The following is a 19,074-nucleotide window of genomic DNA, read 5'->3' on the forward strand; positions in this document are numbered from 1 at the left end:
ATGTCCTCGTCCCTGCCCATCTCTGTAACATCCTCCAGCCCGACAACCCTCCAAGATCTCTACGTCCCTCCAATTCTGGCCTCTTGCGCATCCCCGATTCCCTTCGCCCCACCATTGGCGGCCGTGCCTTCAGCCATCTGGACCCCAAGCTCTGGAATTCCCTCCATAGACCTCTCCGCCTCTCCAAATCTCTCTCCTCCTTTAAGATGCCCCTTAAAACCTATCTCTATGACCAAGTTTTTGATCACCTGTTCTAATGTCTCCTTCTTTGGCTCGGAATCATTTTTTTCTGACTACGCTCCTGTGAAGCGCCCTGGGACATTAAAGGCGCTATATAAATGCAAGTTGCTGTTGTTGTTGTACCACTGCTGCTAAAGGCAGGTGGGATGGAGGGGTGTTGGGAGTTGGGGAGGGAGGTGGGATACATGGAGAAAAGTTTAATCTGTGAACATTTGATTTTGAGTTATGTAGCTCAGGCAGGTGAGCAATGGAATAGCAGGAAATAGATAAATAATACAATACGTACGTTATAGTAAATGTACTTAAAAACAAATTGTCCATGAGCATCACCATGGAAACCCAGCTAGTCAATTTTAGTTTCCTCATGTTCATTAAGTTTTAATAGTAAATTTCCCACTTGCCAGTTAATTTCAATGGATGGAAACCACAGGCTGCACACGTGCGATTTTCTGATATGTGCTCCCCACAGATGAGGCTCTGCAATGGGACTGGGCACGTAGAAAAGTCATCCTTTAAACTCTGTTTTCATGTAGTATTTATCCCTTTGCATTTTCTGTGGTGGTTGCTATGGTTTCCTAGGGTGCAGGCTATGATTTTTTTGGGTAGTTGCTATAGTTTTTTGGGCGGTTGCTATGGTTTTTGGGTGGTTGCTATGGTTTTAGGGCTTTGTTATGGGATTAGGCCGGGTGGCTCATTTTCGGCTGGCGCGGACATGATGGGCCGAATGGCCTCCTCCCGTGCTGTAAATTTTCTATGATTCTATGATTCTTTCTGGGGTACTGGCTGTGTCTTTTTCTGGGTGATTGTTATGGATTTTTGGGGTGCCTGCTACGGTCTTTTGGGGTGGTTGCTATGGTTTATGGGGTGGTTGCTATGGTTTTTGGGGTGGTTGCTATGGGTTTTTTTGGATGGCTGCTATGGTTTTTTTGGGGCTGGTTGCCATAGTTTTTTGGGGTGGATGCTTTGGTTTGTGGGATGGCTGCTATGGTTTTTTGGGGTGGTTGCTATGGTTTCCGGGGTGGTTGCTATGGTTTTCCGGGTGGCTTCCTATGGTTTTTGGGGTGGTTGCTATGGCGTTTGGGGTGGTTTCTATGGTTTTTTTGGGGCTGGTTGCTATAGTTTTTGGAGTGGATGCTTTGGTTTGTGGGATGGCTGCTATGGTTTTTTGGGGTGGTTGCTCCGGTTTTCCGGGTGGTTTCTATGGTTTTTGGTGTGGTTACTGTTGCTTTTGGGGTGGTTGCTATGTTTTTTTGTGTGTGGCAGTTGCATGGAACAGGATGTTAAATTTGGGTTGGGCCTCTACAAAAATAATCAGTCTTTTTAACCACAGGGGACATGGATGTCAGGAGCAACCACTTGGATAGATGGTGATCAGACCACCAAGGAGATTGATGTCACGGAGAGAAAAGTCTTTGGACAACAACAGAAGTGAACTCGCAATGACTGGATCACCCGAAAAAGTGGACAGAATGTACGGCAAAGAACCACAAATCTAAAATTAAAACGACAAACGGAAATTTTTCTCAAAACATGTCTCCGCCTCTCTACCTCTCCCTCCTCCTTTAAGACGCTCCTTAAAACCTATCTCTTTCACCGAGCCTGTCCTAATATCTCCTTACATGGCTCGGTGTCAAATTTTGTCTGATAACGCTCCTGCGAAGCGTCTTGGCATGTTTTACTATGTTAAAGGTGTTGTATAAATGCATGTTGTTTATGTTGGATCTGGCATTGCTGGGTCATACAGAAAATGTGGAAGCGTATTTAAAGGGGCCACAGCAGGCACTTTACAAAATCGTGTAAAAACCTAAGGCTTGAAATTCTGGGTCCCAAGGGACACATTCGCTGTGCAGACAGGGCTCTGCTTCTTTTTATTTTGCATTGCTAAATTCCACTGTACATATATCTGTACCCTCTCCATGTGAACATCACCGGAAGAGACACAGAACTAGCAAAATGAAAGCAGCTGCCATTTCTGTAGGCGTACCAGAATACCAGGACCAGATCCTGGCACAAGTGGGGATCACAAATGGCTCAAATGCCACACTGGGAAAGTGCCAACTTTGAATGTCAGAAGAGTTTGAACATTTCTGGCCGTTTTTTTTTTGTGGCCAGAGTGGCCGGCCCCCTTAACACTGCACCAAGAACTTGGAGATACGCCTTCCTCAAAGTATCCGACCATGCCGAGCTGCCCCTTTAAACCGCTGCGGGCCTTTAAGTCCCAATCAGTGTTGTTCCCGATGCTGGCAGCTGGCCCACATGTGCAAATTTGAGCTGGGAACTCCAATTTTCTGCAATTTTCCATCTTTCTGCTGAATTTTGGCTCAAGCAGAAAATCTGGTCAACTGGTTTTTATTTGCAGCATATCACAGGGAATGTATAAAATATAATTAGGAGTAACATGAATGGAAATGTTTGCTGCAAATTGTCCCTCTTGAGCTCGGACTTATGCGTACAATTCACAAGTAATAATAATATTTCTGAACACTTTATGCAGTTCACATTCCTGAAATGTCCTGATACAGAGTTAAGTGGTGCTGTCAGTGTCAGATGCAGGATGTTTATTTTAAGAGATACACTCAAATTGGATCTCCTAGTGGTTTTAGAATAAACTTTGATGTTGCTTCTTAAAGTAGTTCTATATATTTCTCAACTTCTACATTTTGTCATTCACCTTCACAAATTTCCATTAGATTCCCTTTTTGCAACTGTCTCCACGGGAATTTAGCAATGAAATGGTTAAGTGGAACACTGGACCTTTCCCCTGCTTCCTCCCATCCCCGCCCCCAGACAGTGCTGATGATTTTATGGGTGAAGCATAGTGACTGAAACTTAACTAGACGTGTTACTTGCCGACACTGTGAGCAAAATGGACATTGCTCTATTCTTGGACACTTCCACTGCTTTGCAGAACCTAATAAAAGGGCTAAATTTGGACGGAGAACTCAGCAGGAGAACTCAGCTCACGCGACCGTACAGAAAGAGGCACTCGCTGCAAACAGCAAGTTTATTCAACTGATCGTCGGCATTTCATTGCAAAAAAAAAACTGAAACCCGTGTCATTCAGTCAGAATCTTCAGCTGAGCTCCGTCTGGAAATCTCGCCTCCGATCCCACCAAAATCAAAGCTGGAACCAGAGTCACTGCAGCTGCTGAGCCAAGTTCAACAGTGCTGGCCAAAGCCGGGCTTGGCAAGGAGCCTCTGTCAGGTGCAGGACTGCGTTGCTTGCCAGACACAGAGAGTTGCTGGTAATGCTGAATTTGTACAACACATAGGTTAGGTCACAGTCGGAGAATTGTGTGCAGTTCTGGGCACCTCATTATAGGAGGGATGATGAAGCTACGGAAAAGGACATGAGAAGATTCTCCTAAAATAATACCAAGATTTAAAAGGTTATAGTTATGAAGAAAGGCTGAAAATGTTGGGGTTTTTCTCACCGGAATAGATAAGATGAAGGGAGAATCTAATAGAAGTTTTCAAGATTACAAGGGTTTTGAGAGGGATAATATTGGGTAACTTAGGAACATAGGAACAGGAGTAGGCCATTCAGCCCCTCGAGCCTGCTTCGCCATTTGATAAGATCATGGCTGATCTGCGATCTAACTCCATATACCTGCCTTTGGCGCTTAATACCTTTGGTTGCTAAAAAGCTATCTATCTCAGACTTCCGCCTTCTTAAACACCCTCGATATTTCTTCTGATTACATCCTCATCCATTTGAGGACAAGTCTATGGGGGTGACTCTACGATGTGCCACTCCCCGCAGGGAGCAGCACCCGCAGGCAGTGGGGCATGGGCGCACAGGCCACGGATTTTCCATGGTGCCCTTCCTGTGCCCGTCACTCCCAGTTGGCAGAGCCAGATTGTCAATCACTCCTTATGTGCAAGTCATTTTCTACACGTATCAAAACGTATCTAACAATGTGAGATAATGTAACTTCAGCTAAACGTTGAAGACTTCAAATCAAAATCATTATATCAATTTCTGAGTCTGGAACAAATGATTATCAGGGAACCATTTAATGGTCCCAGGTTGTTTATAAAGCAGAGAAATCTTAATTACATAGAATTTACAGCACAAAAACAGGCCATTCGGCCCAACAGGTCCATGCCAGTGTTGATGCTCCACCCGAGCCTCCTCCCTCCCTACTTCATCTCACCCTATCAGCATATCCTTCTATTCCTTTCTCCCTCATGTGTTTATCTAGCTTCCCCTTAAAGACATCTATGCTATTCGCCTCAACTACTCCTTGTGGTAGCAAGTTCCACATTCTAACCACTCTCTGGGTTAATGTGTGCAGCCTATAAATAAGGTTGTGCTATATGTACATAGGAACATAGGAACAGGAGTAGGCCATTCAGCCCCTCGTGCCTGCTCTGCCATTTGATAAGATCATGGCTGATCTGTGATCTAACTCCATATACCTGCCTTTGGCCCATATCCCTTAATACCTTTGGTTGCCAAAAAGCTACCTATCTCAGATTTAAATTTAGCAATTGAGCTAGTATCAATTGCCGTTTGCGGAGGAGAGTTCCAAACTTCTACCACCCTTTGTGTGTAGAAATGTTTTCTAATCTCGCTCCTGAAAGGTCTGGCTCTAATTTTTAGACTGTGCCCCCTACTCCTAAAATCCCCAACCAGCGGAAATAGTTTCTCTCTATCCACCCTATCTGTTCCCCTTAATATCTTATAAACTTCGATCAGATCACCCCTTAACCTTCGAAACTCTAGAGAATACAACCCCAATTTATGTAATCTCTCCTCGTAACTTAACCCTTGAAGTCCGGGTATCATTCTAGTAAACCTACGCTGCACTCCCTCCAAGGCCAATATGTCCTTCCGAAGGTGCGGTGCCCAGAACTGCTCACAGTACTCCAGGTGCGGTCTAACCAGGGTTTTGTATAGCTGCAGCATAACTTCTGCCCCCTTGTACTCTAGTCCTCTAGATATATTCCATTAGCCTTATTGATTATTTTCTGCACCTGTTCATGACACTTCAATGATCTATGTACCTGAACCCCGAAGTCCCTTTGGACATCCACTGTTTTTAACTTCGATTTGGATAGGTGCATTCATTGAGAGCAGGGAACGGCTGGAATAAGGGTGGAAATGCACCAAATGATGTCCGGAAGGTGTAATTCAAGGAACAGTGAGTTTGTGCATCCCCATTTGAGTAATTACAATAACCCACTATTCCCCTTCGATTTGTATCACATGCCTGCATCGTACAAAAAAAAAGTTGCTTTTTGCAGTAAGAAGCACAGGTCACATTCACAACTGAAAGTAATCCAATAGCACATGGGATCATCATTACTTCTGAGTTATAAAATAGCCAACTGGAAAAAGAAAATATCTCACTGCATCTCAGCTCAGGCACATGCTGGAAGCTAGATCTCTTTATCGGTCCCCATGTATTTGCACATAACAAGGTTCTCCTATATTTCTTCAGATTGGATCTGATCCAGAAGGACGGTCTCAGCCTGGTGAAAGAGGATATTGCTGGAGTTGGAGTACATGTCAGACAGCTTACTCTTAATATCATTTACACCGTTCGCCATGTTGTAAAATCCATCCTGATATTTCAAACTGAAAGACAGAACTTTATTAACTGCACAACAGAATCTCTAATGGGTTTTCAATTATGATAATTAAATGAGTAATGTCTTTTCAAGGTTTCTAGCACAAGGCAAATTTTTAAGCAATCTGTAATATTTTGGCAATGATTCTTTATTTAAATATGTGACCTTTACGAGTGTCTTTTGTAGCACTTAATCAATGAATATTTAAATTTACTTTCTCTGCTGGAAATTAAAAACCTGAAATCTCATCTAATTTGCGATCGAGTCCTTGCCAAAATAGTTCCACAGCAAAAAAAAAATGGATTTACAATTTAAATGTTTTATAGTTTGATTCTCAGATCCAAGCAGTGTTCATCGCTGTGTTGCTCACACACAGTCTGTCATAAGTAAAGCCAGTGCTTTGCATGTTGAAAGCTCAGAACTGTCTCCCTTTCTTGTAGCAGTGAAGATCACACATTCCAGACTTCTGTGATCTCCGAGGGTGGAACTAACACTTTTGGGGGAAATAAACACAGAGCTGCTGCAAACAGTCTATTCACAGGGTTGAAATATTTAAAGGGGCATCATCGTTCGCTAACACTATTAAGAAGACCGTGGACTTGTGTTGGTAAACGTATGACATGATGATAGGAACATAGGAACAGGAGGAGGCCATTCAGCCCCTCAGGCCTGTTCTGCTTTTCAATTAGATCATGACTGATCTGTACCTCAACTCCTGCCTTTGCTCCATATCCCAAGATACCCCAACAAAAATCTATCGATCTCAGTCTTGAAATCTCCAATTGTCCTTTTGGGGGGGAGAGTTTCAGATTTCCACTACCCTTTGTGTGAAGAAGATCTTCCTGATTTCCCTCCTGAATGGCCTAGCTCTAATTTTAAGGTAATGCCTCCTTGTTCTTGATTTCCCCAACAGAGGAAATAGTAGCATCTATCCTAACAAATCCTTTTAACGTTTTAAACAGCTCGATCAGATCACCCCTCTGTCTTCTATCCTCAAGAGAACACAAGCCAAGTTTGGGCAAACTGTCCCATAACTTAACCCTCTAAGCCGCGGTATCGTTCTGCGTTTATGTTTCAAAATAATATTAGGGCCGTTTCGGTGACTGAGCGCGGCCCAGTGAGGCGCCATGTTTGTGAGGAGTGCACCTTGGGAAATTGAGATGTGCAACCCATAGTTTTCCAGCTGTGATTTCCGAAGTTTCTGGAAAATAGAGTGTGGATCCGGGCACTCCCGGGGATCCCTGGTCACCCAGGTGGGGTGGGAGAGGAATTTTTTTAAGGGGCGAAACTCCCGAACTGATCCAGGTCCCTGGGTTTTTGCATCTCCCAGGAAGTGGGAGAAGGGATGGTTGGTACACGGGCATAACATCAGCCAAAAGATGGGCGTGACCACATCTGGCCGTGACCACATCTGGCCGTGATGGCCTTATTGTCATCCTGGATACATAAACATAAATAAAAATGCTCTCCCTGCAAGCATGGCTCTCCCCAGTTGCCCCTATGGGAATACCACTGTAACACCCAGATCTTCTAGGCTTTCCCTCAGTAAATATAGCAATGATTCCCCGTTAGGTAGCAACTTTGGTTCATACTCTGTTTTACAATATTCAGTAGTGATTTCATACAGGATCATGGATATTTAGGCATGTTTTACATACAGTGTATCACAAAGACAGGAGATTGCAAGGCAATGAGGGATCAAGAAATTTGGACGATGTGAACTACCATGAATCCAAACCAAGAATATCTTATCAATATCGTCTTAACCACAAGATGTATTGGCCTAGAAATTGGTCCGTGCAGTGCCTGTTTTTGGCTGGAAGTGCACCACCCGCCATATTGGGTAAGGCCATCCATTACCCACGCCTGAAACAGGAGTTAGCCCCTTTGCATAGGCAGACAAGGTTCCTAAAGTCTGTTTGAGGCCTCCTCTCCGAGCTTGGTTCACCCTGAGGCAGCCGGTGCCAGCGTCGGCTACACTCATGGAAACCAGGCCCGGGGATCAGCTAGGCCCAACCAAGATGGTAAGTAACTTGCCTGAATGCGGAACCGGGAGGAGCAGGGCCCGATCCTGGACCAACTTATCTGAGTGCCCCCGTAACCCTCTCAGCGGCCCGACCTCACACCCCTCTTCGTCGGTGAGCTTAAATCGCCCTGCCGGCTCCATTATAATGAGACCTGAGGCCCGATATCTGGGGAGCCTCGGGCCTCACCATCCAAGCACAGGGAATGTACCCTCCGCCCCGAACCCCACCCCATGCTCCCAAACTAGGCGTGCCCAAATTTCTGGGCCATTATGTCTTTGAAACTTGGTGCCCATCTGATTATTTCCTGCCATTTAACCATTTGACAATGATCTACAGAGATATCAATCCATGGTGCCCATTTCCATCGTGACCTATGGAAGGGTGTGACAGAAACAATGACCAACCTTGCCCCAAAACATAAAAATTTCGACATTAGACAGCGAATTCAGCAGTCCTGAACGCCCAGGATCGCACGAACAGTAATGAGATAAATGACCAGATAATTTGATTTTTTTTAGATGTTGTTTGAGGGATAAATGTTGGCCAGGACACTGGGGAGAAGCTCTTTTCTCAAATAGTGCCATGGGACTTTTTACATCCACCTGACTCAAGCAGGAGCCTCGTAAATAAATGTAAACAAAATCTTACATATGAGGAGAGGTTGAGTAGATTGGGACTCTACTCATTGGAGTTCAGAAGAATGAGAGGCGATCTTATTGAAACATATAAGATTGTGAAGGGGCTTGATCGGGTGGATGCGGTAAGGATGTTCCCAAAGATGGGTGAAACTAGAACTAGGGGGCATAATCTTAGAATAAGGGGCTGCTCTTTCAAAACTGAGATGAGGAGAAACTTCTTCACTCAGAGGGTGGTAGGTCTGTGGAATTTGCTGCCCCAGGAAGCTGTGGAAGCTCCATCATTAAATAAATTTAAAACAGAAATAGACAGTTTTCTAGAAGTAAAGGGAATTAGGGGTTATGGGGAGCGGGCAGGAAATTGGACATGAAGCTGAGTTCGGATCGGTCAATGCCCTGTGGGTGGCGGAGCGGGCCCAGGGGCTGAGTGGCCGGGTCCTGCTCCTACTTCTTGTGTTCTTTAGATTTGTGGTTGGGATCAGATCAGCCATGATCTTATTGAATGGCGGAGCAGGCTCGAGGGGCCGATTGGCCTACTCCTGCTCCAATTTCTTATGTTCTTATGTTCTTATGTCTCATCACTTAGACACGACCCCAATGCAATTTTAACGGGCTACTTATTGGAGGGCCCACTAAGGACACTCCACTCAGTAAAATCTGGCGGACCCACAGGGGAGGACCTGTCAGGTAAGTTTAGAAGTTATATTTGTGAGGCCCAGAGGAGCAGGAGTGCTCCTCCACACCCCACAAAGAAAGTTTGGGCTGCTGCCTCCCCAGACTTCCCCTCCCCTTGCACCCCACCTGAAAATCCATCAGGACCCCCCCCCCACTAACTCCCCCAATGGAGTTGCCTGGTGGCCTCTGGACCGCCTGATCTTCGTAGTCTCAAAACCACCTGAGCAGCAGGCCAGCAGGATGTTAAGAGGCCTGGCCATTAAAATAGACCGTTCCTCGCACTGCATCTCCCTAACGCTTCCCGCCTGGTTCCCCCCCTTTTGTTTCTGATTACAAAACTCGGAGGTTTACTGCACACAAGAGCGAATACTTTGGCTCTTAGGTCATGTGTCTATAAATTGATCTTTCGTCTGCCAGGAATGGATGTGTCAGTGAATCAGGCCTGTACAAATTGACTGCTGACCTCACTTTCTAACAGGTTCCAGCTCTCCGGGGCTGGATCAGCATCTTTAGGCCTTAATGTCACTTGACTGGTTAAGTGGCCGTTAAGCCGCTTGAGATGCACAAAATGAGCATTATTACAGGCGAATCCTGATTGACCAGGTTTCCGCTTAAAACTCTAACAAAATCTTACAGATCCAAACCAAAGCAGAAAAGTGAAGTAATTAGCATTTTTATTAATCGCTACTGAAATAAACAAACAAATGGCAAGATTAACACTGTGGTTTTACCTGGGATGGCAGGACTGACGTATGAGGAGAGATCGGGTCAACTAGGCCTATATCCACTAGAGTTTAGAAGAATGAGAGGTGATCTCATCGAAACATCTAAAATTCTAACAGGACTAGACAGACTAGATGCAGGGAGGATGTTCCCGATGGCTGGGGAGTCCAGAACCAGGGGTCACAGTCTCAGGATACGGGGTATGCCATTTAGAACCGAGATGAGGAGAAATTTCTTCACTCAGAGGGTGGTGAACCTGTGGAATTCTCTACCACAGAAGGCAGTGGAGGCCAAGTCATTAGATGTATTCAAGAAGGAGATAGATATATTTCCTAATGCTAAAGGGATCAAGGGATATGGGGAAAAAGCGGGAACAGGGGGACTGAGTTAGACACTCACTTTGAATGGCGGAGCAAGCTCAAAGGGCCGAATGGCCTACTCTTGCTCCTATTTTCTATATTTTCTATGTTTCTAACAGGAAAAAAGCATTGCCAGTGACCTGAATCGTATAATTTCACATTAATTTCCTGAATAACTCCATTTTGCCCCGTTTGAATTATTTTGGGCAGATGCTTTGTCGGAGTTAAATGGTTGATATCTGTGACTAAAGCCTCAACAAAGAAAGACATTGAGAAATTTCTTTATTTCCTATTTACTTTTGAATGGTTCATGTCTGAACGTCAGGGAGTCAGCCATCTGTAGTGGTCTTATTTTCTCTTGTGAATTTGGCAGACTTCTATGCTCGGAAGGAAGAGTTGGGATGAGGGGGGGATGGAACGGGAGGGAAGCTTGTACCTGAAACCTTGACGACGTGTGTCCATATTGTTCCTGAATAGTAAGAATCAGGCCCTGGTTCTTGCCCTGCTGTTTGTAATGGGCTAATCTCTAACTGAGAGAATGGTCAGTAGACCTGTTGGCAGTAGGGTCGCCAACCCTCCAGGATTGCCCTGGAGTCTACAGGGATTGAAGACAACTGCTGCGAGCAAACGCCCGGGCGTTAAAAAAAATTGTGCTTTTAAAAAATTTTCTTTGAACACTTTCACTTATTAATTATTAAAATATTAGACATGGGCAGAAAAAAGGCTGTTTGACTGACAACCAAAAATCGTCCAATCGGGGAATGAAGAGTCTATTCACTTTCCGATTGGTGCAGGAAGGAGGCGGGGCATCATGAGGATGGACATGTCGGGCGGCCAATGGCGGGAGCGTGGGGGCGGGGCGGAAGGAGGCAGGAGGTCATGTGATGAAACCTCCAGGAATATGCCCAACCAGAGTTGGCAACCCTAGTTGGTCCTGCTGATCTTGAAATGGCCCCTTTGCCAAGTACGTAAGACAAGTGCACACTGACCAATATCCCTGCACTCCTCAGACTAAGATTAGCAAATCAGGGTGGAATTCCCGGCCCAGCACTGCGTGCGACCAGCAACGCTGGACCCAACTGAAACCTTTGGTTTTCTTTCTAATTTGGGTTTCCTTATGTTGCTGCAGGACCCTGAATGTCACAGCCTGTTTAACATCATAGCGTTGACTGGCAAACTGAGAGAAGGCACAACACTAGTTAGATACCTATAAAAGGCAGAAACATGCTGGATAAAATTGGTGTTACATGACATTTAACACATTATTGATCCAGTGACTCCACCAAGGGGAATTTCAGATATGTTATCAGACCCGCTGGTGAGGAGGAGAAACAGTGCGGAGCTCGGGTTTCTGGTCGAAGGAGCATTACCGTCCGATCGCTGCGGTTCATATCAACGGCAGGATCTGAACTTGCCAGCCCTTTCTTCTTCAAATGCACTGTTTGGATGGAAAGAATTCCAATAAAGCTCCATTAAAAACACAGTGTTCATTTGGATCAAGTAAAATTGAGGGAGGGTCAAAATGTAATTGTGCTGTATAATGTGGAACAAAGCTTTCCTTTTATCTGGATTTAGTTTGTATCTGAGGCACCAGACGAAAAATATTCATGTTTTTCCAAATACCTCACCCATAAGAGAAATGGTGCTCTATTTCTGAAACTTTCAATTGCACGACATAACTTGCAGATAATATTGTAATAACATTTCTCTCTGGTTTTGTGATTTATGTTCTCTTATCACTTTAGAACCTAGTGTGTATTTACCACTCTTGATCCCGAGCTGAGCTTCGGAGCCCATATTCTCTCCATCATGAAGACCGTTTACTTCCAACTCCATCGAATCACCTGCTTCCACTGCTAGCTCAGCCCATCTACCGCTGGAACTCTCTAACATGCCTTTGTCACCTCCGGGCTCGATTACTCCAATGGACTCCTGGCCGGCCCCCCCATCCTCCACCGTCTGTAAACTTCAGCTAATCCAGAACTCTGCAGCCCCGTATCCTATTCCATACCAAGTCCTGCTCCCCCATCATCCCTGTCAGTGCTGACCTACATTGGCTCCCAGTCCCTCAACACCTCAAATTTTAAATGCTTGTGTTTAAATCCCTCAAGAGCCTCTCCCTATCTCTGTAACTCCCCCTCCCCACAATGCTTTAACCTCCCCTTGAAATCTCCATCCGACTCTGGCCTCGAGTGCAACTTTCCTCCCTTCACCCTGCCATAGGCAGCCGTGCCTTCAGACACCTAGGTCCCATGCTCTGGAATTTCTACCCTAAACCCCTCCCATTCTTCACCTCCCTCTCCTTCTTGAAGACCCGCCTTCAAACTTAAAAATAATTGTATAAAGGCGAATTATTTCAACCATCGTGTAACCTCCACAGTCAACGTACATTGTTTACAGTGTAGTCTTTCCCTTGCTCTACTGTTGTAGGATCTCCTGGATGCCGACTGGTTGTCACCTCTTTCGTTTAGCAGCCTGAGATTATGGTTTCCAACTCCTCCCTGCACCAAATATCGCTGGATCTCAGGTGGATGGGCGCATGTTTTCATTTCCCAATGCCCGGGCCCAGAGGCCGAGGATGGGCCAACGATGTATTAATCATGGACATCATGGAAACCAGAGGACACGGCCTGTGCTTGAACGGGAGTAAACTCGAAACTAATCTGCGGAAACATCGAGGGCGATTTTAACCTAGTCTGCCTGTCGGGAGACTGATGGGATAGGGTGCAAAGCTGGTTTTACTCCCCGCCTCATCTCAATTGAGAGCGATGTAATTTGGGCGTAAGACTGGAGTTCCACCCGATCCCATGGGTTTCCCGCCCAGTGAGTTAGGTTCAAATTACCCATTAGTTCAGCGGGCGGGTGGTCAATCTATGGAACATGTTCCCTACGGAGACGATGGAAGGAGGTGGTGTTGACTCATTAGATCGATTTTTCTCCGAAAATAATATTTCGGGATACAGTCTAACGAGGAACGGTGCCCTGGAAACGGTTAGCACAAACTGCAATCCTCTCTCTCGCAAGAATGAACCAACTCTGTGGTGCATCACGTTCCCTTCACAGTCTGGTGAGAGCTGATAGACCATTGCCCAAATGAGGCAAGCTGGAGATGAGTGACTGAGTCTAGGAGTTCGTGGGTGGGAATTCAGTTCAGCTACTTGAGTTTTCAAGCTACCAGTACCGTATCTCTTGTTGATTAAAAAGTCCGGCAATATAAAATTGCACAACACCAGCCAACAGACAACCAAATTAGTACAATCCCTTCCTTAAATGGGAATGCACTGTCAAGGCAAAGCAGCGTCAGGTATATATCGACATGAGAAGTGGTGATGTGTGTCAGGCATCACACCTGAGTTCACTGAATCCAAATGGTGTGCGATCCCCTCAAAGGGGCCGTCTTACATCGGTCTGAGTTCGCACCATCTGCAGTATAACTCCACCTTTTAATACCACGCTTTAAAAATGCCCAACTGGTCTATTACTCAGTCTCCCCTAACATTAAAAGGTACCCAGTGATGGAGCAGTGCCCTGCACATGCACTGAAGCACGGATGAGTAGAGCTCGTGCCGATCAGACTGAGGTTGGTCTCCGTTATGACGAGGGACCACTCCTGCAGCCCTGTAGCTACCCCTCAACATTCCCTGTCAATATGGGAACTTTGTATGGAATTTGCAGCAGAGAAGCTTCACACATCACTTGTCCTGAAGATGCTGAGAGGCTGTTTCCCCTGGCTGGAGAGTCTAGTACTAGAGGGCATACTCAGGATAAGGGGTCGGCCGTTCAAGACTGAGATGAGGAGGAATTTCTTCACTCAGAGGGTTGTGAATCTTTGGAATTCTCTACCCCAGAGGGCTGTGGATGCTGAGTCGTTGAGTATATTCAAGGCTGAGATGGATAGATTTTTGGACTCTAGGGGAATCAAGGGATATGGGGATCGGGTGGGAAAATGGAGTTGAGGTCGAAGATCAGCCATGATCTTATTGAATGGCGGAGCAGGCTCGAGGGGCCGTATGGCCCACTCCTGCCCAGATTTCTTGTGTTCTTATGTTTACTTATACACACATCAACACACTACATAGAATTACATAGAATACACGGCACAGAAACAGGCCATTCGGCCCAACTGGTCAATCCCGGTGTTTATGCTCCACATGAGCCTCCTCCCACCCCTCTTCATCTACCCCCATCAGCATGTCCTTCTATTCCTTTCTCCATGTGTTTATCTAACTTCCCCTTAAATGCATCTATCCTATTTGCCTCAACTATTCCTTGAGGTAGCAACTTCCACATTCTTACCAATCTTTGGGTAAAGAAGCTTTTCCTGAATTCCCTATTGGATTTATTAGTGACTCTCTTATATTTATGGCCCCTAGTTCTGGTCTCCCCCACAAGAGGAAACATCTTCCCTACGTCTACCCTATCAAACCCCTTCATAATTTTAAAGATCTTTATCAGGTCATTCCTCAGTCTTTTCTCGATAATACAGCCCCAGCCTGTTCCATCTTTCCTGATAGGTGTAACCTCTCATTTCTGGTACCATCCTTGTGAATCTTTTTTGCATCTTCGCCAGTACCTCTATATTCATTTTATAATATAGAGACCAGAACTGTGCACAGTACTCCAAGTGTGATCTAACCAAGATTCTATACAAGTTTAATATAACTTCTCTGCTTTTCAATTCTATCCCTCTAGAAATGAACCCCAGTGCTTGGTTTGCTTTTATATTAACCTGCGTTGCTACTTTTAGTGATTTGTGTATCTGTACCCCTTGATGCCTTTGCCCCTCTATCCCATTTAGACTCTTATTATCCAAGCAGTATGTGGCCTCTTTATTCTTCCTACCACTGTATACACGCACTGCACACACACCAACACGCTGGGGGAAAAAAAAAAATTCGATAAGGCCTATTATTGGGCGGGGGTAGCACGATCCGCTACTACCCCGCGCTCAATGGCCCCTGCGCAGGCAGGACGTGACTTTCATGAGGCCTGAGGACTTACCTGCAATCTGTGCTGGAAATCAGCATTAATGCGAGGATTCAATGCAATTCGCACTTTCCACCAGTAGGGGGGAGTCCTAATCTCTTAAAGGCTGTCTCTTAAAATCTCTTAAAGGTAGCCGGTACCTGTTATTTGCTAAAAATAACAGTCTGCTATCTGCGCGGAGTCTGAACAGAGATCAGATATCACACACGTAAAACACAGATGCAGCTCCCGTCCCTATGTTTACACACTGATGAGTTATGTTAAAACATTAAATAAAGGTTGTGCACTACTAAATCCCACATCCCCCAATCTGCACTCCAGACCTCACCAATCTGCCGATCTGAGTTTGTACCAGGCCTGCGAGAGTGCGTGCACCAAGGTTCTCAGCTGATGCACTGGAGGACTTGGTGCAAGAGGTGGACAGAAGGAGGGACATCCTATATCCATGGTGGGGGGGGGGGGAAGAGGCCCTCCAGACACATACCCAAAAGGCAGTGGGAGCCAGTGGAGGACGAAGTCAATGCCAGGCGCTCAGCATCATGAATATGGATGCAGTGCAGGAAGAAGTTCAATGCTTTGACATGAGTGGTCAAGGTGAGTGAGGTCAACTGTCAAGTGGCGTCTCCTACCAACTGCACCACGCACTAAACCCCCCATCCCCCACATACCAACAAACTCTTCCAATCAGATGCTTCCTCTCACCCTAACACATTATCACTGTTGCAAGCCGCTCACCCACAACTCACAGGCCACACACACTGGCAGCTATTCAACCATGACAGGCACACATCCCGCTTTCTTGCAGGAGATGGTGGCTCATATCAGGAGGCAGCAAGTGGCAGTGGCACTTAGCCCCTCGAGCCTGTTCCGCCATTCAATGAGATCATGGCGGACCTGTGATCTAATTCCATATACCTGCCTTAGCCCCATATCCCTTAATACCCTTGGTTCACAGAAACCTATCAATCTCAGATTTAGAATTCACAATTGAGCTAGCATCAGCTGCCATTTGCAGAAGAGCGTTCCAAACTTCTCCCACCCTTTGCATGTAGCAGTGTTTCCTGACTTCACTCCTGCAGGTCTTGGCTCTAAATGTTAGGCTATGTCCCCTAGTCCTAATATTCAAGTATAGGAGACCTCCAAAAACAGTTACAAATGTCTCGGCAGCCAGAAGCAATAATTCAGCCACTAACCTGTAAATCCTGCATGGTCCCTTTAAATAGTGCTGGTGGGGGTCCTCCAGGCACTCTAAGACATGTTCAGATGGTCGGGGTTAAAACTGTGCATTGAATTGAGTGTTAAGTTCCAAAATAGTATCTATCACATTAAATCAGCGTTGCACACTGATTGTATCCATTTTTTCCTTCCTTTACATGCTGCCGACATTCAGTATTTGCGCCTGTGCCAATACCTATACCAAGATGGCGTCCGGCGTACGTCACGCTGGCAACGTGCGTGAACTGCCAAGCCGCCATCTTGGATGTTCAGCAGGCCGCGTAGTGCCGAAACAACGGGTGCTAGATAGCCCAATTTCTAGCCCTTTATATCCATGCATTGCACACACACCAACACACTGTAACCATGCATTGCACACATACACACCAAGTAACACACACTAAACTTAATATACCACACAGCAAACATCATACAGGCATATCAGATCACACAGTATAAAACTTTCCATCTAACTCCCCACAATTGGCTTCACATTGAATTTGAGATTGTACCTGATTCACGACTCCTACCTATGTCTTTGTTAATGGAACTGTTCAGGCCAAAACACTTAACATTCCTTATTTTAGGGCACTGCACCTTTAAAACACAGTGTAAAATTAGCTGTAAGGAGCATAAATAAAAAATGCATAGATTTTTAATGTTTCTAAATTTATGTGGATTTTGAAAAAATGTTTTGAATTGTTTCAATTATGTGGTCAGATGTTTTATTTTTATTCATAGAAATTGATTAAATAACATTTTCAGGAACACGGTAGTTTTTAAAATATTTAACAATATGCTCCAATTCCAGACATTAAATTGCTTTTACTGTATTTAATATTTTATCTACCGAGACTAAAACTGCAGTAGAGACTAAGATTGGGCTGAATGGAAAATGTTGCCTTGATACAAATGAACAGGTCCATACACTTAAAAGCTTTCAAATAACTACGTTCCAATAGAGAAAGCAGAGCAGTCATTGCTAACCACTAGAACCACAAAATCCCTTCTGTTTAGCTATGTCGCTGATTTTAACCCTTCAATTGACAACGTGCATCTCTATAGCACCTTGGATAAAATTCAGGACATTCCAAATGAGGTACTTTAGGAACTTAGGAACAGGAGGAGGCCATTCAGCCCCTCGAGCCTGTTCCGCCATTCAATTAGATCTTGGCTGATCTGTACCTCAACTTCATTTACTCGCCTTTGCTCCATATCCCTCGATACCCTCACCCAAAAAAAATCTATCGATCTCAGTCTTGAAAGCTCCAATTGTCCCCCACCATCCACAGCCATTAGGGGGAAAGCTTTCCAGATTTCTACTCCCCTTTGTGTGAAAAAATTCTTCCTGATTTCACTCCTGAATGACCTGGCTCTAGTTTTAAGATGATGTCCTCTAGTTCTTGATTCTCCCACCAGAAGAAATAGATTTTCTGTATCTGCCCTATTGAATGCTTTTAATATTTTAAACACCTCGATCAGATCACCCCTCAATCTTCTGTACTGAATACAAGCCAAGTTTATGCAACCTGTCCTCATAATTTAACCCCCTAAGCCCTGGTATCATTCAGAAGTCTTGTAATGTAGGGAAACGCATTTGCGCACAGCAAGGTCCCACAAACAGCAATGCGACAAATGATCAGGTAACCATTTTTTTTAGCGAATCAAAAGCAAAATACTGCGGATGCTGGGAATCTGAAATAAAAACAGAAAATGCTGGAAATACTCAGCAAGTCAGGCAGCACCTGTGGAGAAAGAGACAGAGATAGCATTTCAGGTTGACGGCCTTTTATCAGAACTGGAAGAAGTGAAAGATTTAACAGTTTTTAAGAGAGTACAGAGCCAGGGAAAGGTTGGGAGGGTAAAGGAAGAGGAAGGGACAAATATTACCAGAGCAGGAACTCCTCTGCTCTTCTTCGAATGGTGTCATGGGATCTTTTATATCCTCCTGAGTGGGCAGGCAGGGCCTCTGTACTTACAGTTTAATGTCCTCCTTTTAGAAATTGTAGATCAGCTTTTAGAAAGAAGGCATTTTTTCTGTTTAAATCCACAGACTGGCCATAAATAGAGAGACGTTCCTCCCACATACCTGCAAAACTCTGCTTCAAACTTCCAGTCTACTTGCTGCAGTACATCTGATATTGTCAGGGAAGAACAGTGCCCTCAGTATTGAGCAGATTTACAGAGGAAAGCTGGCCAAAGATGGTGAGTATTACTGGAATCCTATAATTCAATATCCTCATCTCGAATTTAAAACTGTGAAACAGTAAAGGGAAAGGATTTTTACGTGTAGTTCATGTAATGAATTCATAAAACACTTCTTTATAAATGAATTTATGATTTTATAACATACTAGTAAATTTTCGATGGTATCACCCACAGTCAGTTGATGAATATGTTTTCTTATGTGCAAGATGGCGATGGAGTTGGGGGAGAAATGTCAGAAACTCCCTCCACAGGGCCACTTAGTGGCCAGAGCCTGCAATTGCATTGTGACAGTTGACATTGAAAAATTGATTGGGAGATGTTGACATCACAATTTCCAATTGTAAGTATTGGCACAAAAGCATGACCAGAGGTTGTGACAACAGGAAGTAAGGTTTGTGGGCAGGAAGTGCATGCCCTACACAAGGTTTT

General features: G+C 44.9%; 2 long non-coding RNA genes across 3 annotated transcripts in view; one reads left to right on the top strand and one right to left on the bottom strand.

Moving 5' to 3' along the window:
* Nucleotides 1–1,838, top strand: part of LOC137304725 (uncharacterized) — a 153,702-nt gene extending 151,864 nt beyond the window's left edge. The window contains exon 3 of the long non-coding RNA XR_010958633.1: nt 1,571–1,838. This is a non-coding gene — a long non-coding RNA (uncharacterized lncRNA). The remainder of the gene's footprint in view (nt 1–1,570) is intronic.
* The window catches only part of LOC137304724 (uncharacterized), a 98,277-nt gene that overhangs the window by 771 nt on the left and 78,432 nt on the right, over nt 1–19,074 (bottom strand). For both annotated transcript variants that reach the window (XR_010958632.1, XR_010958631.1), the window contains exon 3: nt 5,597–5,718. This is a non-coding gene — a long non-coding RNA (uncharacterized lncRNA). The remainder of the gene's footprint in view (nt 1–5,596; nt 5,719–19,074) is intronic.

The sequence above is a fragment of the Heptranchias perlo genome, chromosome 38 (assembly GCF_035084215.1).
Source record: "Heptranchias perlo isolate sHepPer1 chromosome 38, sHepPer1.hap1, whole genome shotgun sequence".
NCBI classification, from domain to species: domain Eukaryota; kingdom Metazoa; phylum Chordata; class Chondrichthyes; order Hexanchiformes; family Hexanchidae; genus Heptranchias; species Heptranchias perlo.